The sequence below is a fragment of the Leptodactylus fuscus genome, chromosome 7 (genome assembly GCF_031893055.1).
Source record: "Leptodactylus fuscus isolate aLepFus1 chromosome 7, aLepFus1.hap2, whole genome shotgun sequence".
NCBI classification, from domain to species: domain Eukaryota; kingdom Metazoa; phylum Chordata; class Amphibia; order Anura; family Leptodactylidae; genus Leptodactylus; species Leptodactylus fuscus.
The window spans coordinates 20,087,506-20,107,779 of NC_134271.1; the positions used below are offsets into that span (position 1 = coordinate 20,087,506).

Consider the following 20,274-nt stretch of genomic DNA (forward strand, 5'->3'; position numbering starts at 1 on the left):
TTGATTTTCACTCAGAAACAGAAGAAAAACTTTCTAGTAACCAACTTATTTAAAGATATTTCCTCCATTCACATCCAAAGCTGCTTCTGAAATTCTGTAGCTGCCCATAGAAACAGACAGTGGTTTGGCTCCACCCCTAAGTCAGTGTCATGTGACCTAGCAGTTGAGCTCTATTAACAACAAAATTCTCAATTTAGCTTTAGCTGTGAATGGAGAAGAAAACATCATGTGACTTAAACCCAGCAGCACAGAGTACTTGCAGCATTTTATGAGGACTTTAACTGTGGAAAGTTGTAAATTTCCAGTCAAAATGGAGTTTTCCTTTAATTACAGTCAGCGAGGTATTCCTGCCAGAACCCCATGTGAGATCACAAGTGTCAATATTACGTAAGCGGCGATCTAATACCCGCACGCCTCCTCTGCTCACATAAAATGTTACATTAATACCTCGCACCTCATTAATCCCTAACACTCGTAATTCCTAACACAGAGCGAGGGACGCCCCACACATGTCCCTAGTATATGTGGTGCGCTTCTTCTAGCACTTTGGGGGGTATATTAGTGGATGTAATAGGCCTGGATTGGCATGACCTGGGCACAGCTCTTGCCCCTCCGTCCTTATTGTTACTCGCAAGGTCATGTCTTATTTTCTCCATTACAGCTCCAAAAAGAGTCATCACCCAGATTTCCCAGACTCCTAAAGTAGCAAACCCACTTACTTAGTGATACATCCTCATCCCTCCCTAGTACTGCTACATAACCATATTGACACGCCGCCACCATATATGAAAATCATACATGCAAAAAAAAATTAGGAACAAAATTTGCGTTAAACACATTCCACAAAATATTTGCAAAAAATTTTTCAAGTAAAAAAAAAAAAAAAATCCCCAAAAATTAGGATATATCAAATTGCACGAGAGACTTCCAAAAGTTTTTCACAGTAACGCATAGTCCAAAAATTAGGACCTAAACCAAATTGGCCAAAATTCTTTAAAAAAAAAAAAAAAATCCCCCCAAATTAGGAACTAAATTAAATTGCGCAAAATACTTGCAAAAAATCTCTCACGGTAAAAATAATATGTATGAAATATAATAGTCTGTTTGCATTAATCAAATTGCACAAAAAAATTCACATTCAAAAAATCTAAAAATTTGTAACTAAATCAAATTGCTCAAAATAATATTTTTTTTTTACAATAAAAATTCCAAAGATTAAGAACAAAATTGAATTGCCTAGAAGACATGCAAATTTTCACAGCAAAAAAACACTAAATTTTCCCCTAGTTTGGAGTACATTATCCAATGAAGCAGAAGAAAACCAATAAAAATGGTTGTGAATAGGAATAGAAGAGATTCCCCAGGGACCAATTAGCTGCAGAGCAGTGACCCGCAGCCATGGAGGGCCCGGCTGTTAGAGCAGCAGCCAGGCCTTGTTTACCAATATATCTCCTGCCCAATGAAGGGTTACATGTCCTGCCTGCAACCTGCTCCTGTTAGTCACCTGCAATTTATGTCACTGTTCAGACCAGTCAAACAAGTGACATCTCGCTGCACATTATTACAGATGGGAGGGGACGTTATCTATACGTGGAACCGCAAAGAATAACCAATAATATGTAGTAAAGATATCAGATAACAAATCAGACAACACAGACAGACATTGTAGAGACCTATGTTATTTCAGTGCTCAGAAAATGGGGGGAATGAAATGTTAATGTAATATTAAGATCACAGGGAATAACAGTATTATATACGATATAATAAGTATCAGCAGCAGGAATTACAGTAGCAATAGAAACAGTAGTAGTAAACAGAGAAGAGATAGAGAGGACTGTACAGCTGTACAGAGAAGAGATAGAGAGGACTGTGCAGCTGTACAGAGAAGAGATAGAGAGGACTGTACAGCTGTACAGAGAAGAGATAGAGAGGACTGTACAGCTGTACAGAGAAGAGATAGAGAGGACTGTGCAGCTGTACAGAGAAGAGATAGAGAGGACTGTACACCTGTACAGAGAAGAGATAGAGAGGACTGTACAGCTGTACAGAGAAGAGATAGAGAGGACTGTGCAGCTGTACAGAGAAGAGATAGAGAGGACTGTACAGCTGTACAGAGAAGAGATAGAGAGGACTGTACAGCTGTACAGAGAAGAGATAGAGAAGAGAGAGAGGACTGTGCAGCTGTACAGAGAAGAGATAGAGAGGACTGTGCAGCTGTACAGAGAAGAGATAGAGAGGACTGTACAGAGAAGAGATAGAGAGGACTGTACAGAGAAGAGATAGAGAGGACTGTACAGAGAAGAGACAGAGATGATTGTATAGCTGTACAGAGAGGAGATAGAGAGGACTGTACAGCTGTACAGAGAGGAGATAGAGAGGACTGTACAGCTGTACAGAGAAGATATAGAGAGAATTGTACAGCTATACAGAGAAGAGATAGAGAGAACTGTACAGAGAAGAAATAGAGATGATTGTACAGTTGTACGGAGAGGAGATAGAGATGGCTGAACAGAGAAGAGATAGAGAGGACTGTACAGCTGTACAAAGAGGGGATAGAGAGGACTATACAGCTGTACAGAGAGGAAATAGAGATGTCTGTACAGAGAGGAGATAGACATGACTGTACAGCTGTATAGAGAGGAGATAGAGATTACTGTACAGCTGTATAGAGAGGAGATAGAGATGACTATACAGAAGTACAAAGAGGAGATAGAGGTGACTGTGACGCTTTACAGTTCTCTCTATGATCAATAAAATCAACTCAGGAACAATTTAGTAAGACAAGATTCCAATTATTAGTGGGATCTTCTGCAACATAAGACAACATCAGATTTATAAATGGTAGGTGGCTTTGTTACAGATTACATTCAGGGCCCGGGAGATTCCCAGGTATGGAACATTTAAATGATTGCACTAAAAATACTTCTACCACTAGGTGGAGCTTTAGAACACTACACAAAGACTCTCTAAACTACAAATTTCCAAACAACAACAACACACCATGTGGACAAACAGAGTATTGCAAGTAAATAAACAGATTTCAATAGTAATTGTAGAGATATCATAGAATAAGAACCATCCAAAGTGACAGAATCCTCATTAATATAAGGTTAAAAGCAGAAGCCCCCTACCAAAGTTTCTGCTTTCATTACAAGAGGCTGTTCAGGTCATTTACATGTCTACAATCTTACAGTCCTATTGCTGATTTGTGTCTTGTGCTTCTGTTCACACAGCAGTTGTGCAGCCATATAAAGAGTAATGAGTGGTGAGGACAGCAGAACGCAGACTAATTGTCATCGGTGTAATGATCTGCACCTCTCTCCCCCGGGGCTCTCCATCTTTCCCCAGCTGAAAGGCCAAACCAGCCTAGGATGACATTAACTATCTGATGAACGACCTCCCCGGCACGCGTCTGATCCGGTGATTGATCATGTCCAATTAATTCCTAGGAGAAATCAATGCTCTCTACCTAGCTCATTTACATTAATTACAAATACAAACCTCCAAATGAATTCCCTCTTCATGTGTGCCGGGGGGACAAGACAAGGACCCCGCGATAATTACATTTCAGCTAAACTTCCTTCGCCCGACAATTTTCATGAATTTTATTATTAAGAATATATATTTCTTTTGTGTTTGGATTCATTTAACCCGTGACATATGTATGAGGATCGGAATCCTGAAAACTATCAAAGTCATTGTTCTTTTATGCTGATGCTACAACACTGACAGATTCATATAACACCACTCTATGAGTTCTGTCAGCTACTGTATTAACCAGTGATATAACTGCTATAATACTGCCCATGTACAAGAATATAACTACTATAACACTGCTCCTATGTACAAGAATATAACTACTATAATACTACTCCTATGTACAAGAATATAACTACTATAATACTGCTCCTATGTACAAGAGTATAACTACTATAATACTGCTCCTATGTACAAGAATATAACTACTATAATACTGCTCCTATGTACAAGAATATAACTACTATAATACTACCTCCTATGTACAAGAATATAACTACTATAATACTGTCTCCTATGTACAAGAATATAACTACTATAATACTAATCCTATGTACAAGAATATAACTACTATAATACTACCCCTATGTACAAAAATATAACTACTATAATACTGCTCCTATGTACAAGAATATAACTACTATAATACTGCTCCTATGTACAAGAATATAACTACTATAATACTAATCCTATGTACAAGAATATAACTACTATAATACTGCTCCTATGTACAAGAATATAACTACTATAATACTACCTCCTATGTACAAGAATATAACTACTATAATACTACTCCTATGTACAAGAATATAACTACTATAATACTACCCCTATGTACAAGAATATAACTAATATAATACTACCCCTCTGTACAAGAATATAACTACTATGACATTGCCCCCATGAGCTGCCCCTACAACTCTCAGGGTTTATTATAATTATTGTCTGTACATTATATAACCTTCTCTCTCTGTATATTGTACACCTCTCCGCTGAAGCAGGGCAGGGATATCATTTGGCCTCTGTAACGTCTGCTGTCTGGAAATCCACATTTTTATGTTTCTGGCTCCTTCTGAGCAGTTTCTGGAGATGTAATCAGGAGTATTTATTAAATTACAAAGTGTCTGGTGTCGCAGCTCCGGTTACAGCTCTATCACCGAGATAACATGCACCATGTGATATACCAGGCTCTGCGCCATATTTCTGTATACAAGTAAATGGTGCATTGTGCCCAAGTAGACGACTGTTAAAAAGAAAAAAATATATCCCATGTTGAGCCCAAATTTTTTGATTCTCCAATTCCCCGATGAGCCTTGTCCAGGCAGTACCTAAACTACAGCTCAGTCTCATTCATATGTAAGCTGCAGTACTAGAAACAGCCACAACTATATTATATATATGGCGCTAGAGGGCTGCAGCCCCTCTATACTCACCTTCCCTGCACTGTATCTCTCCCGATTTGCTTCAGACTATTGCAGCCTATGGCTATAAGTATGCTGTAAAGCATATCACTAAATGCATATGCGTTTTAACACATTGGTGGGCCCAAGGCAAAAGTTTAATAAGCGTCCTCTCCCATTCCATCTTAGAAATATCTGATCTGCACAAATTATAATGCCCCCTTAGTGGCCCCATACAAATATAATGTCCCCATCCATCTTCCCCATAGTATAATGTCCCCCTCCAGCTACCCTGACAGTCTAATGTCCCCCTCCAGCTGCCAACCCCCAGTTTAATGTCCCCCTCCAACCAAACAAAAATTACTATTATAAATGTGAAAGTTTGGATGTTTGTGTGTTTGTTACTCGATCACGCAAAAACGGCTGAACAACACGCTCATTATATGGCGTCCCAGCGAGCTGCTGTGATGCCGGAACAATCATAGGAAGGCCGCGAGGAACGAGTTCAGTGGCAAGTCAGCTTGAAAGCTGCCGAAACGCCGGATCATCAACGACAGCAACACGCTCATTATATGGCGTCCCAGCGGGTCGATGAGATCCTGGAACAATCACAGGCACAGCGTGAGGAATGGGTTCAGTGGCAGGCCAGCTTGATAGCTGCCGAAACGCCGGAGCAGGCGGATCATCAATGCCAACAACATGCTCATTATATGGTGCCTCAGCGAGTTGCTAAGATGTCGGAACAATCACAGGCACAGCGTGAGGAACGAATTCAGTAGCAGGCCAGCTTGACAGCTGCCGAAACACCGGAGCAGGCAAACCATCGACGGCAGCAATTTGCTAAAAATAGTCGGATCATCGATGCCAACAACACGCAGACGAAGTTGTGGGCAGAGGCTAGTTTAAAATAAAACCTCTAATACTCAACACTCACTTCCTTACAATTCTGGACCGGAGTCTTCAGGAAGATGCCGCCGCAACGTAGGTGACGTCATCACATCACACTTATAACTCCTGGGGAACAGAGGGAAGAGCGGTGAAGCAGAGACGGCCCACTGCTTCATCAATGTATGCAACTCATTGGTGTCCTAAGGACATTGGGGCGGCGTGGAACTGTGGGAACACATATGCAGGACTCCTAAGGGGCCCCCCCGCTACCATAGGGCCCAGTGCAAGAACACTGTTTGCCTTAAGGTTAAAGCAGCCCTGACTAAATCCTGTGAACAGAGCAGAGGAGAAACTCCCACAAGATGGCCGCACCCATAATAATGTACAGAAAATAGAATAAAAAATAAATAAATTCACAATCAAAAAATAAAAACATGTGATAGAGATCAGGCTTAAAAAAAAAAATTGGTAACACATTCCCTTTAAGAATTTGTCCCATGTGACTATGTAGTACACTGGATCTTATGAATGGAGGGGGTCATTAGTTTTGTCATTGGATAGAATGGAATACGTTCTTGTACCCGGCAGATTGGGACAGGTAGACGCAGCACTCAGGTCTTTTGTGCCCAATGTTTCTAAGCAACACACCTGACTACACATACACATAGGCTGTGCGCCCTCCCTCCGGGGACTGAGCGCCTGCTGGTTATAAGCTACTGTTTACCCAGCAGATACAGTAAAAATCTGCGGGGCCTGAACTCCCAGCAGGCGACACTAGACATGGGGTACGGTGTGTGAGTATAACTTCATGACTATCACTCCTATCAGTGTTATTAAAGGGATTATTCAGATCTTCAGTCAATGCAGCTAAACCCCATAGGGGTAATATGTCTCAAGGAGCCACAAGAACATCCCAGGATAGAATAGATCAGACACTAAGGAAATGGGGAGGGCAGGGGCTATGCACAGTAATGAACCCTGGGTGACTCTGTGACTAAGTGGTAGCCCCATAGGGTCTCATAATGGCCTCGGATACTTGGCTACTACAGCTCCAGGCTATAGTGTCAAATGCAGCAGAGCTGACATTGTCATTACACTTATGTAAGTAAAGTAGTCCATCATGGCAAGTTACCCCCTATACAAGGGTGTGTTGCTGATCAGTGGGGACCACTTCTGATCAAGAGAACTGTGCAGCTTAGTGTTCTTGATCAGTGGGGAAGTAATGGGGCATTGCTCAGACCCCCAATGTTCAGCAAGTTACCTCAATACCCCTTTAAAGAGGACCTTTCATGGTTTGGGGCACATGCAGTGTTATATACCGCTGCAAAGCCGACAATGTGCTGAATTCAACGCACTGTCGGTTTTCCCGATCTGTTCCCCGGGTGAAGAGCTAGTGGTGCTGATACTGTACCTCTTCATCATCAGAAGGGCGTTTCTGACAGTCAGTCAGGAACGTCCTTCTGCACAGCAGCACCTATAGCGCTGTACTGTGAGAGCAGGGAGGAATGCCTCCCTCCCCTCATGATAGTACTAGTCCATAGAAGAGTACTGGGGGGGGGGTAGCGTTCCTCCCCACTCACATAGTACAGCGCGATAGGCACTGCTGTGCAGAGGGACGTTCCTGACAGAGTGTCAGAAACGCTCTTCTGACGATGAAGAGCTACGGTACCGGGACCGATAGCGCTTTACCCGAGTATATAGAACTGCCTGTGCCCCGGACCATGAAAGATCCTCTTAATTGTTATATAATCAACTTTTTAATATACTTTTGTGTTACAATTCTTCACCATTTTTAGATCTCTGCTTGCTGTCACCAAATGTGAATATACTTGTTAACATCCAGATGATGAATTCCTCTCCTTATCTAATACTTCTCCCAGCTGAAGGTTTGTTACAGTTGCATCCAGTCATTACTCTGCACATTCAGCATAAATCTCTCTTTTGGCTCCATAGTTAGTTACAATGTATCAGCGCTGATAAGACACCCGGTTCACATCTGCGTTCGGGTTTCTGTTTGGGGACCCCCGAATGGAAACTTATGCACATAAAAAAGCGGTTATCTGGGAAACCCGTGGACCCCATAGACTATAATGGGGTCTGTGTGGTTACCGCCCAAAACATGTGGAGAGAAAAGTCCTGCAAGCAGCGCTTTTCTCTCTGCATGTTTTGTGCGGTAACCACATGGACCCCGTTACAGACTATGGGGTCCACGGGTTTCCCAGGTAACCGCTTTTTGATGTGCATAAGTTTCCATTCGGGGGTCCCCAAACAGAAACCCGAACGCAGATGTGATCCGGGTCTTAGACTACAGGTTGTTTGGGCTACCTAAACTGGATACAATTGTAGCAAACCCTCAGCTATAAGAAGTTTCAGATCTATACAAGTATAAGCCTACTGTCTACAAGCAGACATCTTGAAAACAGAAAAATACAGAAACACGTGTGCAAGTTTTGTGTTGGAAAAAAGCCGCAAATTTTGGCGAGCGTTAGATTTGCAATATAATTGGCGGCTTTGGCTAGAACAATGGCTGGGGTGTTAAAGAAAGTTGGTTGGATTTAAGAGAAGTAGGTGGAGCTTTGATGAACATGGGTGGGGTTTTGAGGAAGGGTCTGTACCCCCCCCCCAAAAAAAAAAAAAAAATTGGCTAAAGTTACAGCATCAATCTACACCTACAGACGGTGGCCCAAGAGGCGCCAAATTGTTATATGTGACTTTAATGAACTTTGATTTAATGAATCTCCAAAGTACATTAAAAAGCTTCATGATTATTTGTTGTGCCACATGACAAACTCAGCTCCGCTACATCAGTGCTGTAACCCAGGCTCAGCCATTGATCCCGCATACATTGCTAGGCCAAGCCGCGTATTAGTTTTCAGTTGTATGGTATTGCAAAAAAAAATAAAAAAAAATCCTTGGCTGGAAGGAAAAGCCAAGGACAAAGCGTAATCCAATATCTCAGGGAGCACCTACATATCCTGCGCCATGACAGCGCTGCACTGAATGCCTCCCCTCCTGCAGCCGCATAACTCCTCTCGCCTCCATCCCTGATAAAGTATCCGAAACTTTTCCAGAGGTGCTGACTATGATGACAGGGAGCTGCCCTGCTATCCTCCCGCCACTGAGAGTATTAACAAAGGGGGCGAAAGAGTAGCAGATCTGGGTAAGTCGTATGGCTGGGGGGGGGGGGGGTGAGGGGGAGCTGCGAGCATATGTAAGCCAGACCCGCGGCATGAGGCTTAATTTCCCAGTGTCTGCACACAGAGCTGCTTATTGAAATCTGGAATGCATCTCTTTACAGTTCATTGCTGGTCCACCAGTAAAACCAGCTCGCAATACGTGAAGGCGGCCGCTTAACCTATTGCGGTCATTATAGACTTACAGTACATTGTCTCATTACCGCACAGGGGTTCTTTTATTTTTTTTGCAATTTTAGTTTATTTTTATTTGCTTTTTTAGCTTGTTTGTTGCTATGTCATTTTTTTCTTTTTGGCTGATGCTGCACATTTTGCAGCCCTGTATACAAACCGGTGTATGAGGGTCGAAATACGGGACACTCCGAGGCGTAACATGGAGCTCTAATGTGAAATCTATACTACGAATTATAGCACTGGTCTCCTCATATTGGGAAGAGGCACCTTATAGGACCATCTATAGGTTCCGGGCCAGGGTGCGACTGCGACGACAGATGCCGCTCAAATTATGCCCTTGCCGCCACCATCTTACACATTAAAACATCTACCTGACATACTACTGTCATATTCTGTCACTGTTGAGCAACCCCCTGGTAACCGTATATCATATTCGCCACGTCTTATGGGATGCGCTATATCATGTTCTTGATGTGATGCCATATAATGTAATATGCTGTATGTTTTCATCTTAAAGTGTACCTCCACTTATAAACCCTTGAATAGCACAGGTAGATATAAGAAACTTTGTAATACATCTTAGTAAAAAAATCTTTCCCGTCCCCAATTATCAGGCTGTTGTCCTTCTCCTTATCTTCACTCAGACTGTTTGGTTACATAGAGTCAGTCTGTGTATCCAGCTCAGGCACATCTACAGAGAGGGGAGGGGGGAGGAGGTAGCTCATTGATTTCATACCTCATTCTGCGCCCTGGTAGAGTCTCATCTTGAAGATACAGCAGTGTCATAAGAACTCTTCCTCACCTTTTCCAGCAGTCTACTGTCCATAGACTTCTATGTAAAAAGTAAGGAATGCAAGAAACATCATCTACCTGCACAGCAGTTGCGAGAGGCTCAAGTCAGATGTGGGTCCTAGAGGGGGGGGGACATGCATGTATCTGAGATGCAAATACCCTTTTCCGAATTCTATTTTTTAAAAGTATTCCTTTGTTCCAGTTCCATCCAAACCCTGCCTGTTAACCCTTTGCCAGCCCAATATGGGATTTTAGGCCGCTTGTAATTTTTATTATTTTTTTCTCATTATTTTCGTGTCTCATTTAATAATCAGTCGGCGATTTTTAGGCTTTTGCTAGAGAATGATGTTGTCATCAGCGCGGCCGTAGATCAATAGACGTCTAAGCTGATTGTTCTTGGTGCTGTTTATAGACTGGCAAGCAGCAATAATGGGGGTAATTGAATGGAGCGGCCGCGGCTCTGATGAATGTCCTCATTGTTTTTAGTTATTTTGTTTTTGTCATGTGTTTTTTTTTTTTTGGAGGGGGGGGGGGGGGGTTTAAAGGGCTTGTACGGCTTCCAGACAGGGGGTGTCTGTCAAGTAGCTTCAGCGTCCGTCATCCTGCGGAATGTGACGGTTTACTCAGAAAATTGTTTTGGCCTCTCGGTAGGAGAGATGTCAGCGGACAGGTACATGGTAAAGTAAATAGGGCAGACCTAACAAACACTGCTGGAGCCAGAGAGGAGCGAGATCCAGAGCACATCACAGGCAGAAGGAACGGGGAGCGTGAGAGTTACCTCAGAGGAGAGAAAAACTGCTAAAAATTTCCACCTGCAAAAATTCGGAAAATAACTTGTAACTTTCCCCGAGTTGTCTCCCGTTAGAATCTATTCAATGAGGTTATAGAGAGTCGCACAGTCCTGTGCCCACGCTCTCGTACTCCGCCGCCTCCAACCCAGCAAGAACAGGGTGAGCTGTCCACAGGTGTATACAGTATAATGTCAACTGGTCCCACACAGTATTATGTCACCGTGTGCCCCATAGTACAATATCCATATATGCCACATAGGGCCTATACAGTATGATGCGCCCAGGTTCCATTCCTACACACTATGAGCGCCCATGTGCCACACATTATAATACCCCGAGCGCAGACAGTATGCTGAGCCAGCGACATTTATAATTCTCAGTACTTACACCTGCTTGGACTCGTTGCATCTTCTCAAGTCCTGGTGCCTAGAACAACGCCAGTGGACCACTAACCACTCACTTCCGGGCCATAATGGCAATCGACGAGAGATTCCATCACTATTGATATAAGCCCTCATTGTTACCTCTCTTATCATTCAGGTGGGTGTCGCTGGCTAGCATCAGCAAGGGTGCCATTTTTTACTGTGAAACCGCTCCTTTGTGTATATTCCTGCGTACAAGTGTAATGGTTACAGTCTACAGTAGATGTACACTGCTTGGTGGTTACTTCACCCTAGTTGGGCACATCATCTTGAACAGTAGGGCAGTTGCAGAAGACTTCTTTGAGGCCTAACGGTCAAGTTGTCCCAAGTTGGATAGTGACCCTTGTCTAAGACCTCACATTCTGCTATGGGTTTAAGAGAGGCTCCCAGTACCGCACTATGCCCTGCTCGGTGTTATTTGCTGGGTTGCTCCATACAAAGAGCGTCCAGTGGTGTCTGTGACCACTAGGTCACCATCCATTTCTGAAATCACCTTAACCATCCTCCACTGCGTGCTTGTATCTTGCACGCCAATCGCACTTGCGACTGACTGTTCGTAGCTTGGTCACTTTTGCACAGTCCAAGTCCACCATCTTTATTGGGGACACCACAATTCACTGTTTGATAGCATGTGAAGGTTGCAGAATGTGAAGACTGTATTTTAAGCGGTGAAAAAATGACAAGGTCTCTGCATTTTTGGAGGAATCATTGTGCCACCATCTTTACAGAATATACTTAATCAAACAAGGCGCAATGGCTCAGCAACAAAATAGTCAACATGGCATTACCACAAAATTCCCGATACAGCAAAGAGTCATCACAGATAATATAAAGCATACGAAGGTACGGTGTGTACTGTAAGATACCCCACATATACAAATAGATCATATGCACATATATATATATATATATATATATATATACACACACATATGAGTATACAAAGCATGCGTGTGACTTTTCATAGACTGACACAGATGCCGCATGTTTCTGCGCCACCACGGATCCGTTGATTTCCCTCACTGAGCCCGGCCTACAAAACAGACAGCTATAGGGCCTTCCTTGAGTTTTGTACTATACAAGGTCCCATAATAGCACACAGGTGTAGGAGGCCATGGAAAATAACAGGTCAGTATGCGAGTCATGAATATCACCATTACCACAGTGAATAAGGACCTAGCCTTAGGCCCGGGTCACATTTTCGTTCGGGGAGTCCACTTGGGGACCCCTGAACGGAATCCTATCTGCATGAAAAAGCAATTACCTAAGGAAACCCGTGGAGCCCATAGACTATAATGGGGTCCGTGTGGTTTCCACACACAAAAGGCGCAGAGAAAATTGCTGCTTGTAGGACTTTTCATGCAGATAGGGGAATGGCCCAAACGCAGATGTGAACTAGGCCTTAGTCTCCCACCTTTTGGAAAGTCCCAAACCTTCCACTATTGCTATTTGCACCGTCTTCTCTCTAGACTTGTTACTTACAGACAACGCTCTTGTTACAATCTCTCTCACTGTTGCGCTCTTGTATCCCATGTTGCCTTGCTTCTGCACATGCTCAGTCTAGCTCTCCACTAGGCCTCATCCAGGCCAATGAGCAACCAAATTCATAGCCTGCCTCTGCAGAGATCCCAGTAATTTTGGGGATGCGGCCTACTCGGTTTAGGAGCAGCAACCCATGGAGGAAAAAATGCTGTTGCCAATAGCAATCAAACATGGAGCGACCTTCATTTTGTAACCTGCCCTTGAAAAATGAGATTTGTTGCTTTGGGCAAAGGGGGTTTCGGGCTCCTCAGTTTAGGAGAGGAAAAAATGTTGTTGCCCATAGCAACCGGCACAAGTTTCAATTTCTGTCCTGCTCTTGAAAAATGAAAGCTCTGCTGTGATTGGTTGCTATGGGCAGCAAAGGTGCGTTTTCTTATAGATCTATACAGGGCATATGGATGGGCAGCTGCCAGTCATCTTAAAGGGGTTGGGGGGGGGGGGCATCTCTTCATCCTGCCATGCGCCAGGACTGAAATCTACGCCATTTGCGGCCATAAACTGGCATCAAGTATATTATATATACATACCTTCCAACCGTCCCGATTTCCGCGGGACAGTCACGATTTGGGTGACATGTCCCGCGGTCCCGGTTGGAGGGAGGTATGTCCCGATTTCAACTCAGGTCATATGTGTCAGCGAGAGAGGCACGCAGAGAGCGGCGAGGGAGCGGAGGAGAAGGTAAGTTTAATGTGGAGGTGGAACGTGAAACTGGAGGCAGATGAAGGAGAGGACGGCATGACACTGGGGGCAGAGATGTGGGGACATGAATCTGGGGGCAGAGATGGAGGGGACATGAATCTGGGGGCAGAGATGGAGGGGACATGAATCGGGGGGCAGAGATGGAGGGGACATGAATCTGGGGGCAGAGATGGAGGGGACATGAATCTGGGGGCAGAGATGGAGAGGACATGAATCTGGGGGCAGAGATGGAGGGGACATGAATCTGGGGGCAGAGATGGAGGGGACATGAATCTGGGGGCAGAGATGGAGGGGACATGAATCTGGGGGCAGAGATGGAGGGGACATGAATCTGAGGGCAGAGATGGAAGGGGGACATGAATCTGGGGGCAGAGATGGGGGGGACATGAATCTGGGGGCAGAGATGGAAGGGGGACATGAAACTGGGGGAAGATGAAGGGTGTATATGAAACTGGGGGAGAGATAGAGGGGGGACATATAATTTACGGGTGACTAGGAGGATTATACTGTGTGCAGGCACATGAAAAATTAACGAGTGGGTGGAGTCAACACAAAAGTGGGTGGGGCTAAATTTTCCACGGCGCACTACACGTGCCGCACATTTTGTCCCTCTTTCAGTTCTTCAAAAGTTGGGAGGTATGTATATAGCACAACTGGAAGCGCAAGCATTCATTTGTGACAATTATTTACATTTACAAACACAAATCAGAGGTTTTATGCCATAAATGAATAATAAATCTCCGTCATTGACTTCAATAAGAGCAAAGCTGTAGCAATGGCGTCCAGGCAATATACAGAACGCTGAGCTATCTGCTTCCAGTTCTCTGTAGTATATAGTATGGGAAGGGCCCTGAACAGCTGATCCATGCGGGGGGTCAAGCTGCTGGCCCCCTACCAATCAAATATCTATGGCCTATCGTAAGAGTAGCCCATGCATAAAAATTCATGGACAGCCCCTTTAAGGAAATTAATCTTTGTGAAAATCGGACATGGCTGAAGTAATTCCGCTATCCTCATCCAAGATGATAACAGCTCTCCTGTGTCAACCTTATATACATGATGGGGTTAAGCACAAAGTAACTTCACAATATGGAAATTATACGACATATAAATGATAAAGCGCTGAATCAGCAGCAGATCTGTGTACCTGAAAATATCCATCATATATCTATCCTCAATGTTTACTGCTAATGGGAAGTTAATGTGATCCTTGATGTGTTAAGTGCCTGTAAGGAGACTTACCGTACTGTACTGCAGAGTATAAACCGTAATACATCGGTCATAGACTAACATCTAAAATAACTGCATTGTATGCGACATACCGCAGCTTCATAAGTGGAAAAGTCGTATTGATTCACCACAATGATTTTTTCCCTATTCTCTCTTCTTGCTATATCTCACATATAACGTGAAAAATGAAATGCTCATGTATATAAGGGGGCAATATTATAGTAGTTATAATCTTGTACATAGGAGGCAGTATTATAGTAGTTATATTCTTGTATATAGGAGAAGTATTATAGTAGTTATAATCTTGTACATAGGAGGCAGTATTATAGTAGTTATATTCTTGTACATAGGAAGTAGTATTATAGTAGTTATATTCTTATACATAGGAGCAGTATTATAGTAGTTATATTCTTGTACATAGGAGGAGTATTATAGTAGTTATAATCTTGTACATAGGAGGCAGTATTATAGTAGTTATATTCTTGTACATAGGAGTAGTATTATAGTAGTTATATTCTTATACATAGGAGCAGTATTATAGTAGTTATATTCTTGTACATAGGAGGAGTATTATAGTAGTTATATTCTTGTACATAGGAGCAGTATTATAGTAGTTATATTCTTGTACATAGGAGCAGTATTATAGTAGTTATATTCTTGTACATAGCAGCAGTATTATAGTAGTTATATTCTTGTACATAGGAGCAGTATTATAGTAGTTATATTCTTGTACATAGGAGCAGTATTATAGTAGTTATATTCTTGTACATAGGGGACAGTATTATAGTAGTTATATTCTTGTACATAGGAGGAGTATTATAGTAGTTATATTCTTGTACATAGGAGCAGTATTATAGTAGTTATATTCTTGTACATAGGAGGAGTATTATAGTAGTTATATTCTTGTACATAGGAGCAGTATTATAGTAGTTATATTCTTGTACATAGGAGCAGTATTATAGTAGTTATATTCTTGTACATAGGAGCAGTATTATAGTAGTTATATTCTTGTACATAGCAGCAGTATTATAGTAGTTATATTCTTGTACATAGGAGCAGTATTATAGTAGTAATATTCTTGTACATAGGTGCAGTATTATAGTAGTTATATTCTTGCACATAGGAGGTAGTATTCTAGTAGTTATATTCTTGTACATAGGAGCAGTATTATAGTAGTTATATTCTTGTACATAGGAGCAGTATTATAGTAGTAATATTCTTGTACATAGGTGCAGTATTATAGTAGTTATATTGTTGTACATAGGAGCAGTATTCTAGTAGTTATATTCTTGTACACAGGAGCAGTATTCTAGTAGTTATATTCTTGTACATAGGAGCAGTATTATAATAGTTATATTCTTGTACATAGGAGCAGTATTATAGTAGTTATATTATAGTATACAGGGGGTAGTTGAATTTGGTGTAGGATTAGGATAGGCAGAAATCTTGACACCTGACAAAGCTTTACAAGTAATTTCTGGACAGAGCTCATAGTCATTGGATCAACAAGTACTCAATTAAATCTCTGCTTTTTCATTGGTATAAAATCCAGGAGGCGGTCCTATGGTGATTGACAGCTATCTCAGTCAGTCACTAATAGGACCACCCTCTTGACTTCTCAACAGATGCAGCAGAACTGATTTTATCAGATGATAGAAAGGACTATCCAATGGGACGGTGCTGAAGTTGTAATATATACAGAATAGTCAGACCAGATGCCACATGTCACATGTTTTTACTGTGGGGGAAAAAAATGCTCCAAAATCCTCTATAAAAAACGCTAGAATTTTTTTTTTCTGCCTCCCATTTAATGAAGTTTGCAAGACAATTTCAACCTGAAGAAAGTTCTGCTGCTTCTTTTTCCCTGTAGCATAAAAATCCACAGGAGGAAAACATCTGCTCCTGACTCCCATTGAAATGAATGTAAGAGTTGGGAGACATTTTTTGACGTGGGTTCTGCCTCAAAATTTGCTTGCAAAAAACTCTGCTTTAATTTATCCTTATAACGAATAAGTCAGGCCATGATCTTCCTATCCCTTGATCTGTCTACATTCACACAATGTTGCAAAAAAGGCTCAGAATTGAGGTTGTGGAACATGGTTGGTGTAGGGAAGGGCCTTGCACCAAATGTGTGCCATAGAGAACTGGCATAGAGGGATTGATAAATCTCCTGCACTGTGTTTCCACAATGTGTGACCCAAGACACAACAAAACACAATGAAAAACTGCATCTCTCAATAGGCCCCACCCACTGATTTGGGCTCTAACCTCACTGTTCCTGAGCAATTGGTGCTAGTAATTTTGGTGCCTGATATCTTAACTAGACTCCCTAATATCAAGTGGGTGGTGTCAGGCAGGATCAGGCAAAGGGGTGTGATTCAGAGTACCAATCAGAGGACAGCGTAAGACCTGTGAGTCATGCCCCCTTGCCTGTTCCTGTCTGACACCACCCACTTGACATTAGGGAGTCCAATTAGTATATCAGGCACCAAAACTACCAGCACTGATTGCTCAGGAAAGGTGTGTGCTTCAGAAAAAAATTCCAAGTCTTCCTGAATCTGCGCATGGGCGACTATTAAAGGATTGAGATAGACATTTTGTTGGAGGTGATAAAAGATTGGATTCATAGGATACATGATAAGTGTCTGATAACGGGGTACTACTGATCACGAGAATTGGGAGCCCCTACTTGAATGGAGTGACAGTCACTACTGCTTCATTCAGTCTCTATGGGGCCTAATGGATATTGGTGAATGCAGTGCTCAGCAGATACAGGACCCTTGTACCCCTGTTTTCATGGTCAGTGGGACCCCCAACACTGTGGATAGGTGATCAGTTGTGATTGTGGGGTGACTCCTTTGATATCTGTATATTATCATGCAGTCCTGAAGTAGCCTTTCAATGACAAATTCAACTCTGCTACATCTGTATTAATTGATTTTGAAGTTTCCAGGTCTCCATTGACTTATTACCCGGTGCAACAGCAGAGATTTCATTGGGGGCAATTATCTGTGCGACCAAAATCTCTCCTGATTTGAGCGCAAAACTCAAGGACGAGTCATTTGCAGCCGGTGACCCAGATTCCGGGGTATTGTGCGGAGCAGATGAGGATTGGGAATCAGCAGATAGTTTAAATGACTTTGCTGGCAAAACACAAGCCCCGTCCTGTGTCCAAAAAAAGAAGGTTGCCTCTGTAGTCGCATAAGAAGCTCAGTGTTCAGATGGGGAGGGGGGGGGGGGGGGACTCTGCAGTTTGTTGAAAGTGTTACATGCCATTAGGTCCAGTGTAAACCATCCCGGCTAAAATTCTTCAGCCTGACAATGGCTCTCTCAGGGCGAGATACGTTCTTACCTTAATGGGTGAAAAAGGAGGAAAAAAAGGGAGCAGAGAGCAGAGTCCAGAGCAGATCCCTGACAGGAGTGAGTGCGGTTCATGTGCTGCAGGGGGCTGTAGGAGCTACAAGGGATCCTGCAGAAGGACAAGGTAAGAGAATGGGACAGCAGCAACGAAACATTGTGTTCTATCATCAGCCTGCAGCATCCTAGCACAGATACTTTGTATTCATGTTTGTATTCATATCTGATACAGATGTAGCAGAGCTGAACTTGTCATTGATATATTTCTCTTGTGTCTTCTGATAACTCAGTGTAGTAGTTTGCCTTCAGACTTATGGATACTGCATTGCTGCAGAGCTGAGTTTGCTAATATATATATATATATATATATATATATATATATATAATTATCTTATGTAGGTTTATCTTTATCGAAATGACAGCATTTGCCATATTTTTGTATTTTATGTAGATGTAGTAGAGCTGAATTTGTCAACTATTTGGGTCTATCTATCTATCTATCTATCTATCTATCTATCTATCTATCTATCTATCTATCCATGTATCTATCTGTGTGTGTTTAGATATGTAATGTTTTAACAAATATATATATATATATATATACTTGAGGTTTTATTTGCAGAAGCAGTTGTCCTGAGTTTGTCATTTGTTACTTTTAGCCTAATTTTCTAGACATGCATACAGACCCGAGATGATATAGTGTCACTTTGACGACAAACTCAGCTCTACTACATTTAGCACAGCTCATATCAGGATGTATTTTGATCCCCAGAAGATAAAGTTGAAAGACAAATTCAGTTCTGCTACATGGACAGATAATGATATTATATTGATCTACATATAGCAGGGCTGAGTTTGTTTTTTGATATTGCAATCTGAATAACTTAGGGCAAACTTTACAGAGTACCGATGAACCCTAAAGAGCAATTCAACTCTGCTACATCTGCACATGGCACTTTATACCATGTTTCAAGATGAATTTGTCACTGGCACCCCTGGTTAGATCTGTGTGGTATCGCTAGTTTTACCCAGGTCTACAAGTGAACCCTAAAGAAAAAAATTACAAATTCAGCTCTGCTACATGAATACATAATATTAATACTACTTCAGAGAGAGGAGTTTGTCACTGGTACTCATAATCATACAGTGTCTCAGTATGATTCTGTGTATTTACATGGGATTACAGTAAACCCTACAGAACAAATTGACAACTTCAGCTCTGCTACATGAACGCAAAGCATTTTATACTGTTTCAGATGTAGCAGAGCTCAGTATGTCAATGGTTCTATCTCAGCAACTTATCTCTGATTATACATGAACCACAGGTGAACTCTAAAGAAAGACGTGACAATCTCAGCTCTGCTACATCTGCACGCAGTTGATCCATAACTGTAGACAGTTTTTTCCTTATGTGAACTGTTACATTGTAGCACATTTGCGGTTTACATAATAAAATCTATTAATTATGCAGATCGTCTTCCCGTGTTCTGTGCACTTATGTAACTTTATTGCACAATTATTGGGTCATAACGCTTTCCACGGATCTGACTCTCATTAATTATCAGAATGAAAACTTTGGGAGCGATCATTACTGTCACTGGGAGACTCGTGACTAAAGGATGTTAGAAGGAGAGAACAAGATTTAAAGGGAACTGACGGCCAATAAACAGAAGTTTCCGGAATAATTACGTTCATTCTGTTATAGCAGAAACTTTTCCATGTATTGGGGGATGAATGACAGGGGTGATGGGGTTAAGGAATTCTGCAATTCGTACATTAGGGGAGCGGCAATTCCCTAATTCTGAGTAATATGGGTCTATGACCTTTCTTTTAATAGTGGGGCCCATCCATGCAATACAAAAGAGCAGCAGTGGAGACATTACAGCTGCCCAGCAGAATACAGAAGCTGTTTATGGCAGCCTGTAGTCTGTAAATGGAGTGAGGGCTCTGGTCATTCTCTCTGGTCCCATTGAGAGATCCCGCTAAAGTAGTCCCTGTTTTCATTATATATCTAAATCTCTAAGGAGATCTTTGACTTGATAAATGAAAATATTCTGACTTCCTGCAGTCACCACTAGGGGGAGCTACTTGTACATGGATTCTTACAGCTAGTATTGAACTCAATGGGGTTGTTATGTCTGCAGAGGGAGTCAACTTCCTATTAAAGGGATTGCCCTGCCTACAACTTATGTCCACAGGATACATGATAAATGTCTGATCGCTGGGTCCCCGCCAGTTAATGTTCCCC

The 20,274-nt window shown here is 42.1% G+C and overlaps 1 protein-coding gene across 1 annotated transcript in view; it reads left to right on the forward strand.

The window, feature by feature from the left end:
- Window positions 1-17,878: 17,878 nt before the first annotated feature.
- Window positions 17,879-20,274, forward strand: part of GAS2 (growth arrest specific 2) — a 56,732-nt gene continuing 54,336 nt past the window's right edge. Inside the window, exon 1 of the mRNA XM_075281326.1 lies at window positions 17,879-18,153. The gene's annotated coding sequence lies outside the window, so the exon portion shown is untranslated. The remainder of the gene's footprint in view (window positions 18,154-20,274) is intronic.